The following is a 17,689-nucleotide window of genomic DNA, read 5'->3' as shown; positions in this document are numbered from 1 at the left end:
GCCATCCAATCAGCAAGCACGAACATATGCACGGAACTAGCCGCAGTGCGGAATATGATCAGTGAACTGATACGGACAATCATGGACACACGGCGTACTGAGCAGCCTGGTACCTCCTCAGCTGCAAGTTCGGCCCCATCCAGCCCCATCCGCAGGTCATCCAGGACCCGGAGGAGTACAGGCAGGGGGGCCCCAGGTTCCGGGACAGGGGGCTGGCAATAGTGCCCGCACAGTGGACCACTAAAACATTACCCACTTCACCACAGGCACTGGCAACCCTTTGCAGGGATTTCTGGGGGGAGGGGGAGGGGGGATTGGGTGTGTTGGGGTGTTCAGGGGGGAGGGGGGATTGGGTGTGTTGGGGTGTTCAGGGGGGAGGGGGGATTGGGTGTGTTGGGGTGTTCAGGGGGGAGGGGGGATTGGGTGTGTTGGGGTGTTCAGGGGGGAGGGGGGATTGGGTGTGTCATATCTGTTCAGGAGCACAATACACTTTTACGTTTATCACAAACCAAATGTGTGGACATTGCTCATTGTGTATGTGTGCTTTATTGTTATACAGTCTACAGTGTGCATATACCAGACACACACAGTGCCCCAAGTGCCGTCCACATGTTACACGCACACGCAGTGTGTGCTAGAAGCATTGGTCAATGAGATTCTGATGCATTTCACAGCCCTCCTGTGCATCGCTGCCTCCTTGAGGTGCTGCCCCATCCCCACCCTCATCATCCTCATCATCAGGTGGTTGCAGTTCTGCGTCAGGGGGCAGAGGCACGTTACGTCTGACGCACATATTGTGTAGCATGACACATGCCATGACGATCTTCGCAACCTTCTCATGGCGGTACAGGAGTGCCCCGCCAGACCTGCTGAGGCAGCGGAAACGTGCCTTCAGCAGGCCAAAGGCCTGCTCTATCACCACACGGGTACGTGCATGGGCACGGTTGAAGTCCTCCTCATGCTGGTTCTGTGGGTTCCGGACTGGTGTAAGGAGCCACCTCTTCAGGGGATAGCCTGCATCACCTGTAAATGGGCAACAATGTATGTGTCAGGAATGAGATTGCTTTCTGAACATGACGCGCCACCATGCCTTGCATTCAACTGTTACTTTGCACCAGATTTAGTTGTGCTAATGGTTCACACTATGCAACAGGTATATGTTCATGGCTCTCATGTACTGTTTTGCATGCCAAGACACAATGCAGGGGGGACAATTGCCTTGTGAGTGCCCATCCACTGTGTCCGTTCAGGCCATTACTTTATGTGACCTGGCACGTGTCCTGTGAGGTCAATGCTCACATGATTGCAACATTGCTGTCTGGCTCATTATGACCCCAGGGAACAATACTGGTGTCAATGGGGGGAGTTTGTGGGTCTTGCTGTCTGTGTAGTGGTGCATTGATGTTCCTGTCCGACATGTGCCTCCTTTGTGCGCAGTTATGGGGGACAGGCCTTTCAGTTGATGGTGTTTGGTGACGTGCATGTAGGTGCGTTCCTTTGGAGTCAATGTGGTCACATTTCGTACAATGCACTTGCAGATGGTTGTGTCATGGTTGGGGTACACTTTCATTCACATGTTAGGGCTGATTAGATCAGGCATCATGTATACTGTTGTCAGATGACGTGAGTGCTGCCTCAGGGTATGATCTGGCTACTGCTAGTCGCAGCCATGTGACGTAAGCATCATCCCCCCCCCTTTCTGCCAGGTGCAATATGCATTGGTACGTCGATCACCTACACACTTCGCATTTCCATGCTCATGACATTAGACTCACCGAGTAGGCAGGATCTTGGGCCTGCATGTCGCTCCATGTAGCGTGGTATTGTGGAGTTCCGAAGGACCATTGAATCATGCGTTGATCCGGGGAATCGGGCACAACAATGTGTGAAGATCCTGTTGGAGTCGCAGACCATTTGCACGTTGATTGAGTGAAATAGTTTACGGTTGCGGTATGGTACCTCCATGGCATGTGGGACCACCAATTCAACATGGGTGCAGTCGATGGCACCAATGCAACCAGGTATGCCAGCTAGTGCATGGAAACCCACTTTGGTGTTGGCAATCTCCTGGGCAGACCGTGGCAATGAGATGTGGTCGTCTGTGTGCTTGAGGAGGGCATCGAGCACTTGGATCAGTGTACGTGAGAATAATGGTTGGCATATGCCATGCAAGTGGCCCACTGTGTGCTGGTAGGTGCCTGTGGCCAGGAAGTGAAGCACGGACACAACCTTCAGTAGGGGCGGGATGGCGGTGGGTGTTTCTATCATGCTGACGATGTCGTTCTGTATCATGTGCACAATGTTGGTGATGGTGTCCCGGTCCAGTCGGTACAGGGTGTGGATCTGCTCTGCGGTGAGGTTGAATGGACTGGCTCTGATGCGTGGGATTGGGGGCTGCCTGTGTGGTGCCACTGGCTGTGCTGGTGGGGCTTGCGCGCCCTGCCTTGCCCTCCTTCTCCTCCTGCGTCTCCTCTGTGCAGGTTGTTGTTGTTGTTGTTGTTGTTGCAGTTGTAGCACTCGCATTGCTATCAGGTCCTCCAGCCCCAACATTGCTAGTCCTATTGGTATCATTGTGGAGTGTGACTGGGGCTGGTAGTGGTGGGGTGTGCTCTTTTTGCACTGGGAGAGTCTGTATTGCCTCCACCTGTGCTGATTCTGTGCAGCTGTGGCAGCTGGGAACACTGCACATGGCCATTTACGGTTGGTTCGCGATGGCGGAATTAGCGCCATAGCGGTAAGGTACTTTACGGCCTTGGCGATGGCGTTAGGGGCATGTCCGCTTGGTTTGTGATCTGCGTAGCTTTGCGCCATGCCGGTATTTACGGCATGGTGGGTCGCGCGCGCGCTACCTTGGTGCTGTTAGCGGCACCGTAAACTACGATGTCGCTATTTGCACTATCGCGGGTCATAATCGGACCTAGCGGTAAACGATGCCGGTATTCATTTACCGGCATCGTTTTCCGCTTACCGCCTGGGTCGTAATGAGGGCTATAGTACCTATAGTAAAGTTACCTTTTCCTAACCAATAGAATGGCATGTTAACTTTTGAGTGTTATACGTCAATGATGACGAGTTTTGAGTATAAATGTTACAACTTATGTGAAGTTCAGTGAATTGAAGCGAGACGGACTATCTCATCACTGTCGATTTCCATGACTCCCCGATTTTTGTACTTGTCATTAAACGGACGTCCTTTGCCAAACCATTGAGTTGTCTTTATTGATTGGTGTTGGAGTAAAGCACCTGCACCCCCATCCATCTCAAAGGTGCAGCTATCTTGTCTTAAAGTACTCTGGAGCAAACCCCGACTCTATGGGCTGGCCGGGGGTCTACCCAGTACACTTGGTAGCAGAGATTTGATGGGTATCGACTATCGATTATTGACTAAAGTAAGACACCTATTGACCGTCGACATAAAGTAACTCTAGTTCTTCGGCAATATTACAAGTCCTTTGCCATTCAGTTGAGTAGACCATGAAGCTCCTCGTAGACAATGGTAGCCTAAGAAGAATCTGCAGGAAAGGCCTGAAGGGACCCGTTTTCCCCACACATCCCTTCCCATTCCTACAGGCAGCTGAGCCGGCGAAAAGCTGAAGGAGGCGGTAACAAACGTGGTGATCCCGAGGGTCCAGAGAGGAACTATGCGAACGGTGAGTGAAACAAAAATGTAATGTTTTGGCAAATAATGCATGCCTTAGAACAAGTAAAGGGAAAAGGTAACGGAGGGAGGAGGGAAAACAAAATCTAGTTAGAAGTAGAGAAGACTGTATATATGTAAGGGGATACTGACTTGAGAGTAATAAAAGTAGAGAAAGGTTAGCGGGGATGACACCCGAGAAGAGAAAGGTTACCGGGACAGACACCCGAGAAGTGAGAGGATCCGCCTTATTCCTACACTTTAATATAGCGGGTAGGAGAAATGTGTACCCAGAGTCCCACATAATGGAGAACAATTAGACTACCACAACGTTTAAAAACGTCTTGAAAGGGATATGTTCACACTCCATGAAGGGGTAATGATTAGAGGCAGAGATATCTGTGTCCAGCTGGTGTCCATCTAGTCTGTCAAGCGTCTGTCTTACATGTTTCTCTGTTGTGACGTCATATGTATTGGACATTTTTTGAGAGAACTGATTTAAAATTTCATGCGATTTGATAACTGAGACAAAATCGCACATGAATTGATGTTTTTTTTAAATAAATCGGAAGATATAAAATTTTGTGGAAAATATTTGGTGCTCGCTCATATTGTTAGAAGCTGTTTAAGTTGCACAAAAGCATTGACAAGTGTTGTATAAGAGGAAAGGGAACAGATTTAAGCATGGAAGATATAACTCCATTGGCACAATTATGCAAACAGTTGCCATAGCACACAGCCAAGCTAAAGAAATATAGTACCGAGTGGGTTAAAGGTACCACCCACAAGATGTTTATGCCATGGCCACAAAATGGGTCTTTATCTAAAGCCGTTTTACAACACATGACGACATATTTGCCCGCTACATATACAGGCAAGAAGTTAGAAAAAAGCCTTGCTGTTCTCGATTTATGGAAAATGTATGAACAGAGAAAGGAGGAAGAACCACCAAGAGATTGGATACTTAATGTATGCACAGAGGGGAGTGAGATGCCTACTGCGCCACCTGCCCCAACCGAAGCGAAGGTCGAAGAAAGTAAGGATGAGGGATTATACTCGTTGAGGGAACTTAGAGCAGCCACGGGGTACAGCATCCCCGCATATGAGTCACCTACACATAGTAGTGACGAAAATCAAGGTAAGGATAAGGACAAGAATATTTCCTCCACAGTCCCAAGGGACAAGGGGAGACACGGTGACGAAAGAAGAGATCAGGCACAGCTTAGTACATCTCTTGGCAAAGAGAGAGAAGGGAAGAGATGGAAAGGAAACAAAGATAGGACTGACAAGATAGCATTCACAAAGGACGAATGGATGGGAGGACACATTTTATTAAAACTCGATGGGAAAGGCATTGATGATGCAAAACAAAAGGAGAGGTTAGATCAGACACAGAGGAAGGGGAAAAAAGGAGTTAAGAGACGAAAGGGTAAGAAGGAAAAACAGACGAAGACGCGAACAGCTATATCGCGAAGAGCAAGAAAGACAGCTCGATCGCAACCCAAGAGCAGCCTATGATCAAGAAAGACAGATACAGCAAAGTTCAGAAGAAGAGCAAGGAATACGTGAAAAGAGGATAAGGAGACAAACAGATGAGGAAATTCGAAAGACAGATGAACATAGAAAGGAAAAGAGAAAGCAAGAAGATAGAGTCAGAGAAGAAGCTAGGAAACGCAAAGAATTTGATGATGATATAGAACGTAAGCCAAGACAAAGAGCATGTGGTCTTGAATATCTGGGGAGAGAGGTTAAAAAACCTGCTCATATTGTAGATTGAGAAGATATAGAAGAATTCTTTCCTGCGCACGATTCAGTGCCAGGTACGTCTAGGACAAATATTGATGATGACTTTGACACCAGAAGCATCGGAGAAACGATCGATATAATATATGATGAGATGGGGCTAGAACAAATACCCCAAGGGTAGGGGGAAGACGAGCGCCTGGAAAGCGCTCAGCTGTATGACACTGAGGATATCACCCGAAGTATGGGAAATATAGTGCTATCCCTGAATAGGTTGGAAATAAGTAGGAACAAAGACGATGCGAGAAGTCGCACTAGTTGGGGACAACCAATGTCCGACTCCGAAAGGGAGGACCGTGAGGAAAATGAGGAAGAGGGACGGAGCGAAAGATGACTCCCAAGGGAAAAAGGTGGTCAGACAAAAGCAAACTTACACCGAGAGCATCAGAGTGTAACGCTCACCTGATTCCCGTAGAGGCGCCGGTCTTGACTGGGCGTATACCGTATCTGCAAAGGTGATGTGTAACACACGGCTGGCTCTTTGGGCTGGACCTCTGTGCACTGTATGTCTGACTTGAAGGGTAAGATGTCTGCAGATAGAAAATATGGGATTAAGGAACTGGGTTATTGAATGTCTCTCTCTTCTTCCCTTTCTCTTCTCCTGTAGAACCCCAAAGGTTAACGCTCTCACCTTAGGTAAGTGAACGCCGTGCTCTCCATCTGCCTCGGGGCAGGGTGCTGTAACCAGTTTCTTCACTGGATAAGGGGAGCAGGCCTCTTGACTTCAGAGGACTGCTGTCCGTCGTTTACTGCACGAACGGTAAGTTTCGAGTAATTCTAATGTCTTTAAAGTCTTTAGTAATGATGTTTCTTGTTTTGCAGAGTTCCGGCGATGGCGGATGACGGGCTGAAGTGAGTTGAAGATGGAGCCCGTGTGATGAATAGAAGCGCCTGGAAGCACGTAAGTAAGCGCTTGTTGCCTGCTTCACGATGCGCTCTAACTGTCTTTTTATTTTGCAGGTACAAGTTCGGAGCGGCTGCAGGGTGCCGGAATACCCACTGGGTTAGATGTGGAAAGGAGTAATGGCACGTGAGTATTAAAGTTCCCCAATGTCTTTAAACGCACCTTGTTTTGTCTTTCAGATGCGGGATGCAGCGCCGAAGGCCTCCGGAGCGTGCGAAGAGTTGGTAAGCTTTTGTCTTTCAGATGCCGGAATGCAGTGTGAAGACCTCCGGAGCGCACGAAGAGTAGGTAAGCCTTTGTCTTTCAGATGCCGGAATGCAGCGCGAGGAGTTGGTGACAGCCGATGGACCAGGTAAGTGAAGAGCTGTCACTGAAGACCGTAATGCTAACCTGTTCTTTCTTGTCTTTAAAGGTGTTGCTGAAGACTGGATTCAGGATGGTAAGCCTTTTTCCTTAGGCCCAGGATCAGATGCAGAAGACACGATGAGCGTTCTGCTGCAGAGGATGCAGAATAATGCAAAGCAAGATTCATCCATCGGGTGTGGTTTGAATAGCCTCCTGTAGTGCTTAGGTGTCTCCTTCCACAGCCACGCCTAGGTAAGAAAAGAGTTCCTGCTTTCCAGAAGAGTTCCAGTGTTCTGAATCTAGGGAGTGGCTCCTGCCCCACCCAACAGGAAAAGTAGTTCCAAACAGAAGAGGATCAGAGGCTCAACTGGCAGGCAAGTAAGCAGCATGGTCTGCTGCAGGTAAGTCCACCCAAGCATTATGAGCCCGGCGCTTCCAGCACTGGGACTGGGCATATTTATGAGCCTGGTGCCACTGGCGCCAGGACTGGGTCCAAAAGGTCCCAATTGGGACTGGTTGGCACTCGGAACCTGGGTTATGGATCTGCTTCCAAGGGAGTTGGGAAAACCCTGACCTTTTGGAAGCAGAGATCATGACAGTACCCCCCCTCAAGGCCCCTCCCAAACCGGGCTTCTCCGGGGGTTTTGGCTTGTCAGGAAATGTTCGGTGAAATCTATTGATTAGGCGAGGAGCGTGGATGTATTCAGCAGGTTCCCAGGATCTCTCTTGGGGGCCGTAGCCTTTCCAGTCAATTAGGTAAAATAGTTTAGATTTGGAGATCTTGGAGTCCAGAATGCTTTTGACTTCAAACTCGAGTTCTCCATCAACTAGGATAGGTTTTGGAGATTTAGTTAGTCGGGTTTGAGGTTGCACGGGTTTTAATAGAGAGACGTGGAAGACCGGATGTATCTTCATGTGCGGGGGCAAGTCCAACTTGACCGCTACTGGGTTTACTATGGTAGTGATGGAATAGGGACCAAGGTATCTTGGGTTGAATGTGCGTGGCCCTTTAAGAGGTAGATATTTGGTGGATAACCGGACTTGATCCCCTACTTGATATTGAGGGGCTTCCTTCCGATGTTGATCTGCTCCTTTCTTGTATTGTTTTTTAGCCCTTTGAAGGTGAGAAACAGCTTCCTTAAAGGCTTGGGTGATTGTAGAATGCAGGTAGTCTACTGCTGGTGTTTCAAGACCTTGGAGGGGATCCAACTCCGAGGTTCGAGGGTGACTGCCGTACAAAAGAAAAAACGGGGTTTTCCCAGTTCCCGAATGGACAGAGTTATTGTAGGCATATTCGGCTATCCAAAGGATGTCTTTCCAAGTTTTTTCAGTTTGTTGCAGCATGCCGCGTAAATACTGTTCCAGAGTTTGATTGGTCCTCTCGGTTTGTCCGTCGATCTGAGGGTGGTGACTGGTCGATAGTCTCACATCAATTTGAGCCGACCGACAGCAACTTCGCCAAAAATGAGAAATAAATTGACTACCTCGATCCGAAATTAGAACCGAAGGAAAACCGTGCAGTCGGACGATGTTTTCGAGAAATTCTCGGGCCAGAGTTGCTGCTGTTGGCAAGCCTTTGAGCGGAATGAAATGCGCCATCTTGGAGAATAAGTCCACGATTACTAGAATCGTATTGTATCCGGAGCATGGAGGTAGATCAGTGATGAAGTCCATAGAAAGCGTATGCCAAGGGCGAGGTGGGATGTCAATAGGGCGTAAGAGGCCTGCTGGTCTTTCCTTTTGACTCTTGTTTTGGGCGCATACTCCACAGGACATTATAAAGTCTCTGATATCTTTTTTCCAAGACGGCCACCAGAAGTAGCGCTTGATCTTTTCTGAGGTCTTGGCCATACCGGGATGTCCTTCCATTAAAGAATCGTGATAACAAGAGATTACTTTTTTCTGTAAATCTGTGCTGGGTAGGTATAATAGTTCTTGGAAATACAATAAGTTGTCCTTTACTGCAAAGTCCTTTCCCTGCAGATGCCAATTCTGTATGTCTGCTGGAGTTACAAGTTGCCTGGCTTTATCCTTAACTTCCTCTATGGATTCTGTGGCGATTACACCCAGAATTCTTTGTTCGGGAATGATTGGTACAGGTTTAGGGTTGATCAAGTGTTCTTCCACTCCCATCCGAGAAAGGGCATCAGCTTTACCGTTCTTTGTACCAGGTCGATAGGTAATTATGAAGTCAAACTCGGCAAAGAATAATGCCCAACGGAGTTGTCTAGAGGATTGGGCTTTTGCGGTTTTCAAATATTGCAGGTTTCGGTGATCCGTAATCACAGTAACGGTGTGTCGGGCCCCCAGCAGATAATGCCGCCAAGCCTTAAAGGCAGACTTGATAGCCAGAAGTTCCTTGTCAGTAATCGTGTAATTGATTTCAGGAGGCGAGAATTTGCGGGACCAAAATGCCACGGGATGCAACTGATTGGTTACCGGGTCCTTTTGTGATAGAACTGCCCCCATGGCAAGGCTTGAAGCATCAGTTTCCACGATGTAGGGGAGTTCGGGGCGAGGGTGTTTTAAGATTGGTGCAGAGATAAATTTAGTCTTCAAATCCTGGAAAGCTTGTTCCGCCTCGGTAGACCATTCAAAACATTTGTTTTTCTTTAACAAGGCAGTGATGGGCTGGACTATTCGAGAGAATTCGGGGATAAACCTGCGGTGAAAGTTAGCGAAGCCTAACATGCTTTTCACACCTTTTACGGAGGATGGTGATGGCCATTTGAGAACTGCATCGACCTTCTTTGAATCCATACGCACTCCGCCAGGTGATAATATGAATTCCAAGAATTCAACTTCAGTCACGTTGAAAACACATTTTTCCAACTTAGCGAAAAGTTTGTGTTGACGCAATCTTTCGAGGACCATTTTCACGTGTTTCCGATGTTCAGATTCCGATGAAGAATAAACGAGGATGTCATCAATGTAAACAACAACACACACATCTATGAGCTCTCTGAGGACATCGTTCATAAAATATTGAAAGGCGGCCGGGGCATTGCAAAGTCCGAAGGGCATGACCTGATATTCAAATAGCCCATACTTGGTGCGGAAGGCCGTCTTCCATTCATCGCCCTCTTTTACTCGTACCAAGTGGTAAGCTCCTCTGAGATCCAGCTTTGTATATATGCATGCTTTTCTGACTTGGTCCAGGAGTTCAGGGATCAAAGGTAACGGATATCTATTCTTAACGGTGATCTGGTTCAGGGAGCGATAATCTATACAAGTTCTAAGGTCTCCTTCCTTTTTTGGAACGAAGAACAAAGCTGAAGAAGCAGGGGACTTGGAAGGACGAATAAACCCATTTGCCAGGTATTGATCCAGGTATTGTCGAAGGTGAAGGTTCTCAGGCTCGGTGAGGGCATAAATTCTACTACAAGGAGGAGTAGATCCAGGTATCAGGTCTATCTGGCAGTCATAAGACCTATGAGGAGGTAGAGAGTTAGCCTGATCCTTCCGGAAAACATCTTGGTATTCTAGGTATTCGGGAGGTAACTGGGGAGTCTCTGAAGAAATTGCTGCCAGTGCAACACCAGGTGGAGGGTGACAAGTAGAGACACATTCTGGAAACTGGACCGTTCTTGCTCGCCAATCGATCAGAGGATTGTGTTTCTCTAACCAAGGTATTCCTAGAATAATCTGAAACTGAGGGGCCTTGATCACATCGAACACGATCTTCGCATGGTGTCCTTCTTGACTTACTAGCGTCACCTCTTGAGTGGTATGCGTTACTGGCCCGGAGGCTATCTCCGTACCATCCACCGTAGTAATGACGTCCTTTACAGCCTTGGGACAAAGAGTTAGATTCATCCTCAAAACCATTTCATGATCCACATAATTGCCGATGGCACCGCTGTCGACGTAAGCTTCAATTGCATGTAATCGATCCGGATTATCAGGGCTAATGAGGACCATAGGTATCACGAAATGCGAGGTCACGGAACTGGTTTTCACGCTCGGCAAGAGGACCTCTATTCTTGTCGGGCGAGGTCGTTTCCCTGCTCAGAGTTTGTAACTTTGGTAACTGCAGCTCCTACTGCCTTCTTGGCAGGTTTCACCGGACAGTCTCGAAGAAAGTGCCCCGAGTTTCCGCAATAGAGGCATAATTGCAACTGTTTTCTCCTTTCCCGCTCCTTTTGTGTTAGAGGACCTTTCAGACCCCCTATTTGCATGGGTTCCCCGGAGTCTACTCCTTTGGAAGGAGTTGGCGGTTTGGAAAATACTCGAGCATCTAACTTGGAACGATCGGCCTTCCTGTTCTGCAGTCTGTGATCTATTTGAACGACTAAGTCTATATAGTCCGAACAATCTTGTGGGGGATTCACTACTTGGGCTAACACATCTTTGAGCTCTCCACGTAGACCTCTATAAAACAGCGTAATCCGTTTGTCCTCAGGCCATTGAGTTTCCACTATCAGTCTGTTGAAAGACGCAATATAAGCCAAAAGGTCTTGATTACCTTGTCGCAACGAAAGAAGCTCATTGTCCAAGGCCTGCCCCTGTGAATGTCTTGCGAACAGTTTTTCCATACTGAGCTGAAAAGCTTGAAAATCATGGAGGACCGGATCATCTTGATTTACTAGAGGGATCGACCAGTCTGCCGCATTGCCACTAAGGTACGAAAGCACGAAAGCTACTTTAGCTTGATCAGTTGGAAAGGCTGCTGGCCGGCATAAGAAATGCAACCGGCACTGATTGATAAATACTGCAAACCTATTTGGGTCACCAGAAAATTGTTCGGGCGGAGCCAGAGGTACATTCCCAGGTAGGTTGATCTGCACTGGATTCATAGAGGATGTAGAAGGAAGATTTCCCCCAGATGCGGGTAACGGGGTCTGTCCGGCTTGTGACTGTAGCAATTGTCTAGCGAGATCATCTGTTCGCTCCTTGGAAATAATCAGTTCCCTTCTTAGAGTGTTCGTTTCCTGACGGGCTGCATGCACTTCTGCCCTTAGTTCCCCAAGTAACTGGGCTAGCTGGTCGGTATCCGAGGTTTCCATAGCGCCTGGACGGGAGTTTTGTGGTAGGCTTTGCATTCTGTAACGCTCACCTGATTCCCATAGAGGCGCTGGTCTTGACTGGGCGTATACCGTATCTGCAAAGGTGATGTGTAACACACGGCTGGCTCTTTGGGCTGGACCTCTGTGCACTGTATGTCTGACTTGAAGGGTAAGATGTCTGCAGATAGAAAATATGGGATTAAGGAACTGGGTTATTGAATGTCTCTCTCTTCTTCCCTTTCTCTTCTCCTGTAGAACCCCAAAGGTTAACGCTCTCACCTTAGATAAGTGAACGCCGTGCTCTCCATCTGCCTCGGGGCAGGGTGCTGTAACCAGTTTCTTCACTGGATAAGGGGAGCAGGCCTCTTGACTTCAGAGGACTGCTGTCCGTCGTTTACTGCACGAACGGTAAGTTTCGAGTAATTCTAATGTCTTTAAAGTCTTTAGTAATGATGTTTCTTGTTTTGCAGGGTTCCGGCGATGGCGGATGACGGGCTGAAGTGAGTTGAAGATGGAGCCCGTGTGATGAATAGAAGCGCCTGGAAGCACGTAAGTAAGCGCTTGTTGCCTGCTTCACGATGCGCTCTAACTGTCTTTTTATTTTGCAGGTACAAGTTCGGAGCGGCTGCAGGGTGCCGGAATACCCACTGGGTTAGATGTGGAAAGGAGTAATGGCACGTGAGTATTAAAGTTCCCCAATGTCTTTAAACGCACCTTGTTTTGTCTTTCAGATGCGGGATGCAGCGCCGAAGGCCTCCGGAGCGTGCGAAGAGTTGGTAAGCTTTTGTCTTTCAGATGCCGGAATGCAGTGTGAAGACCTCCGGAGCGCACGAAGAGTAGGTAAGCCTTTGTCTTTCAGATGCCGGAATGCAGCGCGAGGAGTTGGTGACAGCCGATGGACCAGGTAAGTGAAGAGCTGTCACTGAAGACCGTAATGCTAACCTGTTCTTTCTTGTCTTTAAAGGTGTTGCTGAAGACTGGATTCAGGATGGTAAGCCTTTTTCCTTAGGCCCAGGATCAGATGCAGAAGACACGATGAGCGTTCTGCTGCAGAGGATGCAGAATAATGCAAAGCAAGATTCATCAATCGGGTGTGGTTTGAATAGCCTCCTGTAGTGCTTAGGTGTCTCCTTCCACAGCCACGCCTAGGTAAGAAAAGAGTTCCTGCTTTCCAGAAGAGTTCCAGTGTTCTGAATCTAGGGAGTGGCTCCTGCCCCACCCAACAGGAAAAGTAGTTCCAAACAGAAGAGGATCAGAGGCTCAACTGGCAGGCAAGTAAGCAGCATGGTCTGCTGCAGGTAAGTCCACCCAAGCATTATGAGCCCGGCGCTTCCAGCACTGGGACTGGGCATATTTATGAGCCTGGTGCCACTGGCGCCAGGACTGGGTCCAAAAGGTCCCAATCGGGACTGGTTGGCACTCGGAACCTGGGTTATGGATCTGCTTCCAAGGGAGTTGGGAAAACCCTGACCTTTTGGAAGCAGAGATCATGACAGTACCCCCCCTCAAGGCCCCTCCCAAACCGGGCTTCTCCGGGGGTTTTGGCTTGTCAGGAAATGTTCGGTGAAATCTATTGATTAGGCGAGGAGCGTGGATGTATTCAGCAGGTTCCCAGGATCTCTCTTGGGGGCCGTAGCCTTTCCAGTCAATTAGGTAAAATAGTTTAGATTTGGAGATCTTGGAGTCCAGAATGCTTTTGACTTCAAACTCGAGTTCTCCATCAACTAGGATAGGTTTTGGAGATTTAGTTAGTCGGGTTTGAGGTTGCACGGGTTTTAATAGAGAGACGTGGAAGACCGGATGTATCTTCATGTGCGGGGGCAAGTCCAACTTGACCGCTACTGGGTTTACTATGGTAGTGATGGAATAGGGACCAAGGTATCTTGGGTTGAATGTGCGTGGCCCTTTTAGAGGTAGATATTTGGTGGATAACCGGACTTGATCCCCTACTTGATATTGAGGGGCTTCCTTCCGATGTTGATCTGCTCCTTTCTTGTATTGTTTTTTAGCCCTTTGAAGGTGAGAAACAGCTTCCTTAAAGGCTTGGGTGATTGTAGAATGCAGGTAGTCTACTGCTGGTGTTTCAAGATCTTGGAGGGGATCCAACTCCGAGGTTCGAGGGTGACTGCCGTACAAAAGAAAAAACGGGGTTTTCCCAGTTCCCGAATGGACAGAGTTATTGTAGGCATATTCGGCTATCCAAAGGATGTCTTTCCAAGTTTTTTCAGTTTGTTGCAGCATGCAGCGTAAATACTGTTCCAGAGTTTGATTGGTCCTCTCGGTTTGTCCGTCGGTCTGAGGGTGGTGACTGGTCGATAGTCTCACATCAATTTGAGCCGACCGACAGCAACTTCGCCAAAAATGAGAAATAAATTGACTACCTCGATCCGAAATTAGAACCGAAGGAAAACCGTGCAGTCGGACGATGTTTTCGAGAAATTCTCGGGCCAGAGTTGCTGCTGTTGGCAAGCCTTTGAGCGGAATGAAATGCGCCATCTTGGAGAATAAGTCCACGATTACTAGAATCGTATTGTATCCGGAGCATGGAGGTAGATCAGTGATGAAGTCCATAGAAAGCGTATGCCAAGGGCGAGGTGGGATGTCAATAGGGCGTAAGAGGCCTGCTGGTCTTTCCTTTTGACTCTTGTTTTGGGCGCATACTCCACAGGACATTATAAAGTCTCTGATATCTTTTTTCCAAGACGGCCACCAGAAGTAGCGCTTGATCTTTTCTGAGGTCTTGGCCATACCGGGATGTCCTTCCATTAAAGAATCGTGATAACAAGAGATTACTTTTTTCTGTAAATCTGTGCTGGGTAGGTATAATAGTTCTTGGAAATACAATAAGTTGTCCTTTACTGCAAAGTCCTTTCCCTGCAGATGCCAATTCTGTATGTCTGCTGGAGTTACAAGTTGCCTGGCTTTATCCTTAACTTCCTCTATGGATTCTGTGGCGATTACACCCAGAATTCTTTGTTCGGGAATGATTGGTACAGGTTTAGGGTTGATCAAGTGTTCTTCCACTCCCATCCGAGAAAGGGCATCAGCTTTACCGTTCTTTGTACCAGGTCGATAGGTAATTATGAAGTCAAACTCGGCAAAGAATAATGCCCAACGGAGTTGTCTAGAGGATTGGGCTTTTGCGGTTTTCAAATATTGCAGGTTTCGGTGATCCGTAATCACAGTAACGGTGTGTCGGGCCCCCAGCAGATAATGCCGCCAAGCCTTAAAGGCAGACTTGATAGCCAGAAGTTCCTTGTCAGTAATCGTGTAATTGATTTCAGGAGGCGAGAATTTGCGGGACCAAAATGCCACGGGATGCAACTGATTGGTTACCGGGTCCTTTTGTGATAGAACTGCCCCCATGGCAAGGCTTGAAGCATCAGTTTCCACGATGTAGGGGAGTTCGGGGCGAGGGTGTTTTAAGATTGGTGCAGAGATAAATTTAGTCTTCAAATCCTGGAAAGCTTGTTCCGCCTCGGTAGACCATTCAAAACGTTTGTTTTTCTTTAACAAGGCAGTGATGGGCTGGACTATTCGAGAGAATTCGGGGATAAACCTGCGGTAAAAGTTAGCGAAGCCTAACATGCTTTGCACACCTTTTACGGAGGATGGTGATGGCCATTTGAGAACTGCATCGACCTTCTTTGAATCCATACGCACTCCGCCAGGTGATAATATGAATTCCAAGAATTCAACTTCAGTCACGTTGAAAACACATTTTTCCAACTTAGCGAAAAGTTTGTGTTGACGCAATCTTTCAAGGACCATTTTCACGTGTTTCCGATGTTCAGATTCCGATGAAGAATAAACGAGGATGTCATCAATGTAAACAACAACACACACATCTATGAGCTCTCTGAGGACATCGTTCATAAAATATTGAAAGGCGGCCCGGGCATTGCAAAGTCCGAAGGGCATGACCTGATATTCACATAGCCCATACTTGGTGCGGAAGGCCGCCTTCCATTCATCGCCCTCTTTTACTCGTACCAAGTGGTAAGCTCCTCTGAGATCCAGTTTTGTATATATGCATGCTTTTCTGACTTGGTCCAGGAGTTCAGGGATCAAAGGTAACGGATATCTATTCTTAACGGTGATCTGGTTCAGGGAGCGATAATCTATACAGGTTCTAAGGTCTCCTTCCTTTTTTGGAACGAAGAACAAAGCTGAAGAAGCAGGGGACTTGGAAGGACGAATAAACCCATTTGCCAGGTATTGATCCAGGTATTGTCGAAGGTGAAGGTTCTCAGGCTCGGTGAGGGCATAAATTCTACTACAAGGAGGAGTAGATCCAGGTATCAGGTCTATCTGGCAGTCATAAGACCTATGAGGAGGTAGAGAGTTAGCCTGATCCTTCCGGAAAACATCTTGGTATTCTAGGTATTCGGGAGGTAACTGGGGAGTCTCTGAAGAAATTGCTGCCAGTGCAACACCAGGTGGAGGGTGACAAGTAGAGACACATTCTGGAAACTGGACCGTTCTTGCTCGCCAATCGATCAGAGGATTGTGTTTCTCTAACCAAGGTATTCCTAGAATAATCTGAAACTGAGGTGCCTTGATCACATCGAACACGATCTTCTCATGGTGTCCTTCTTGACTTACTAGCGTCACCTCTTGAGTGGTATGCGTTACTGGCCCGGAGGCTATCTCCGTACCATCCACCGTAGTAATGACGTCCTTTACAGCCTTGGGACAAAGAGTTAGATTCATCCTCAAAACCATTTCATGATCCACATAATTGCCGATGGCACCGCTGTCGACGTAAGCTTCAATTGCATGTAATCGATCCGGATTATCAGGGCTAATGAGGACCATAGGTATCACGAAATGCGAGGTCACGGAACTGGTTTTCACGCTCGGCAAGAGGACCTCTATTCTTGTCGGGCGAGGTCGTTTCCCTGCTCAGAGTTTGTAACTTTGGTAACTGCAGCTCCTACTGCCTTCTTGGCAGGTTTCACCGGACAGTCTTGAAGAAAGTGCCCCGAGTTTCCGCAATAGAGGCATAATTGCAACTGTTTTCTCCTTTCCCGCTCCTTTTGTGTTAGAGGACCTTTCAGACCCCCTATTTGCATGGGTTCCCCGGAGTCTACTCCTTTGGAAGGAGTTGGCGGTTTGGAAAATACTCGAGCATCTAACTTGGAACGATCGGCCTTCCTGTTCTGCAGTCTGTGATCTATTTGAACGACTAAGTCTATATAGTCCGAACAATCTTGTGGGGGATTCACTACTTGGGCTAACACATCTTTGAGCTCTCCACGTAGACCTCTATAAAACAGCGTAATCCGTTTGTCCTCAGGCCATTGAGTTTCCACTATCAGTCTGTTGAAAGACGCAATATAAGCCAAAAGGTCTTGATTACCTTGTCGCAACGAAAGAAGCTCATTGACAAAGGCCTGCCCCTGTGAATGTCTTGCGAACAGTTTTTCCATACTGAGCTGAAAAGCTTGAAAATCATGGAGGACCGGATCATCTTGATTTACTAGAGGGATCGACCAGTCTGCCGCATTGCCACTAAGGTACGAAAGCACGAAAGCTACTTTAGCTTGATCAGTTGGAAAGGCTGCTGGCCGGCATAAGAAATGCAACCGGCACTGATTGATAAATACTGCAAACCTCTTTGGGTCACCAGAAAATTGTTCGGGCGGAGCCAGAGGTACATTCCCAGGTAGGTTGATCTGCACTGGATTCATAGAGGATGTAGAAGGAAGATTTCCCCCAGATGCGGGTAACGGGGTCTGTCCGGCTTGTGACTGTAGCAATTGTCTAGCGAGATCATCTGTTCGCTCCTTGGAAATAATCAGTTCCCTTCTTAGAGCGTTCGTTTCCTGACGGGCTGCATGCACTTCTGCCCTTAGTTCCCCAAGTAACTGGGCTAGCTGGTCGGTATCCGAGGTTTCCATAGCGCCTGGACGGGAGTTTTGTGGTAGGCTTTGCATTCTGTAACGCTCACCTGATTCCCGTAGAGGTGCCGGTCTTGACTGGGCGTATACC

Source organism: Ambystoma mexicanum, chromosome 8, assembly GCF_040938575.1.
Source record: "Ambystoma mexicanum isolate Mex_15411 chromosome 8, UKY_AmexF1_1, whole genome shotgun sequence".
NCBI lineage: Eukaryota > Metazoa > Chordata > Amphibia > Caudata > Ambystomatidae > Ambystoma > Ambystoma mexicanum.
This window is presented reverse-complemented; position numbering follows the sequence as displayed.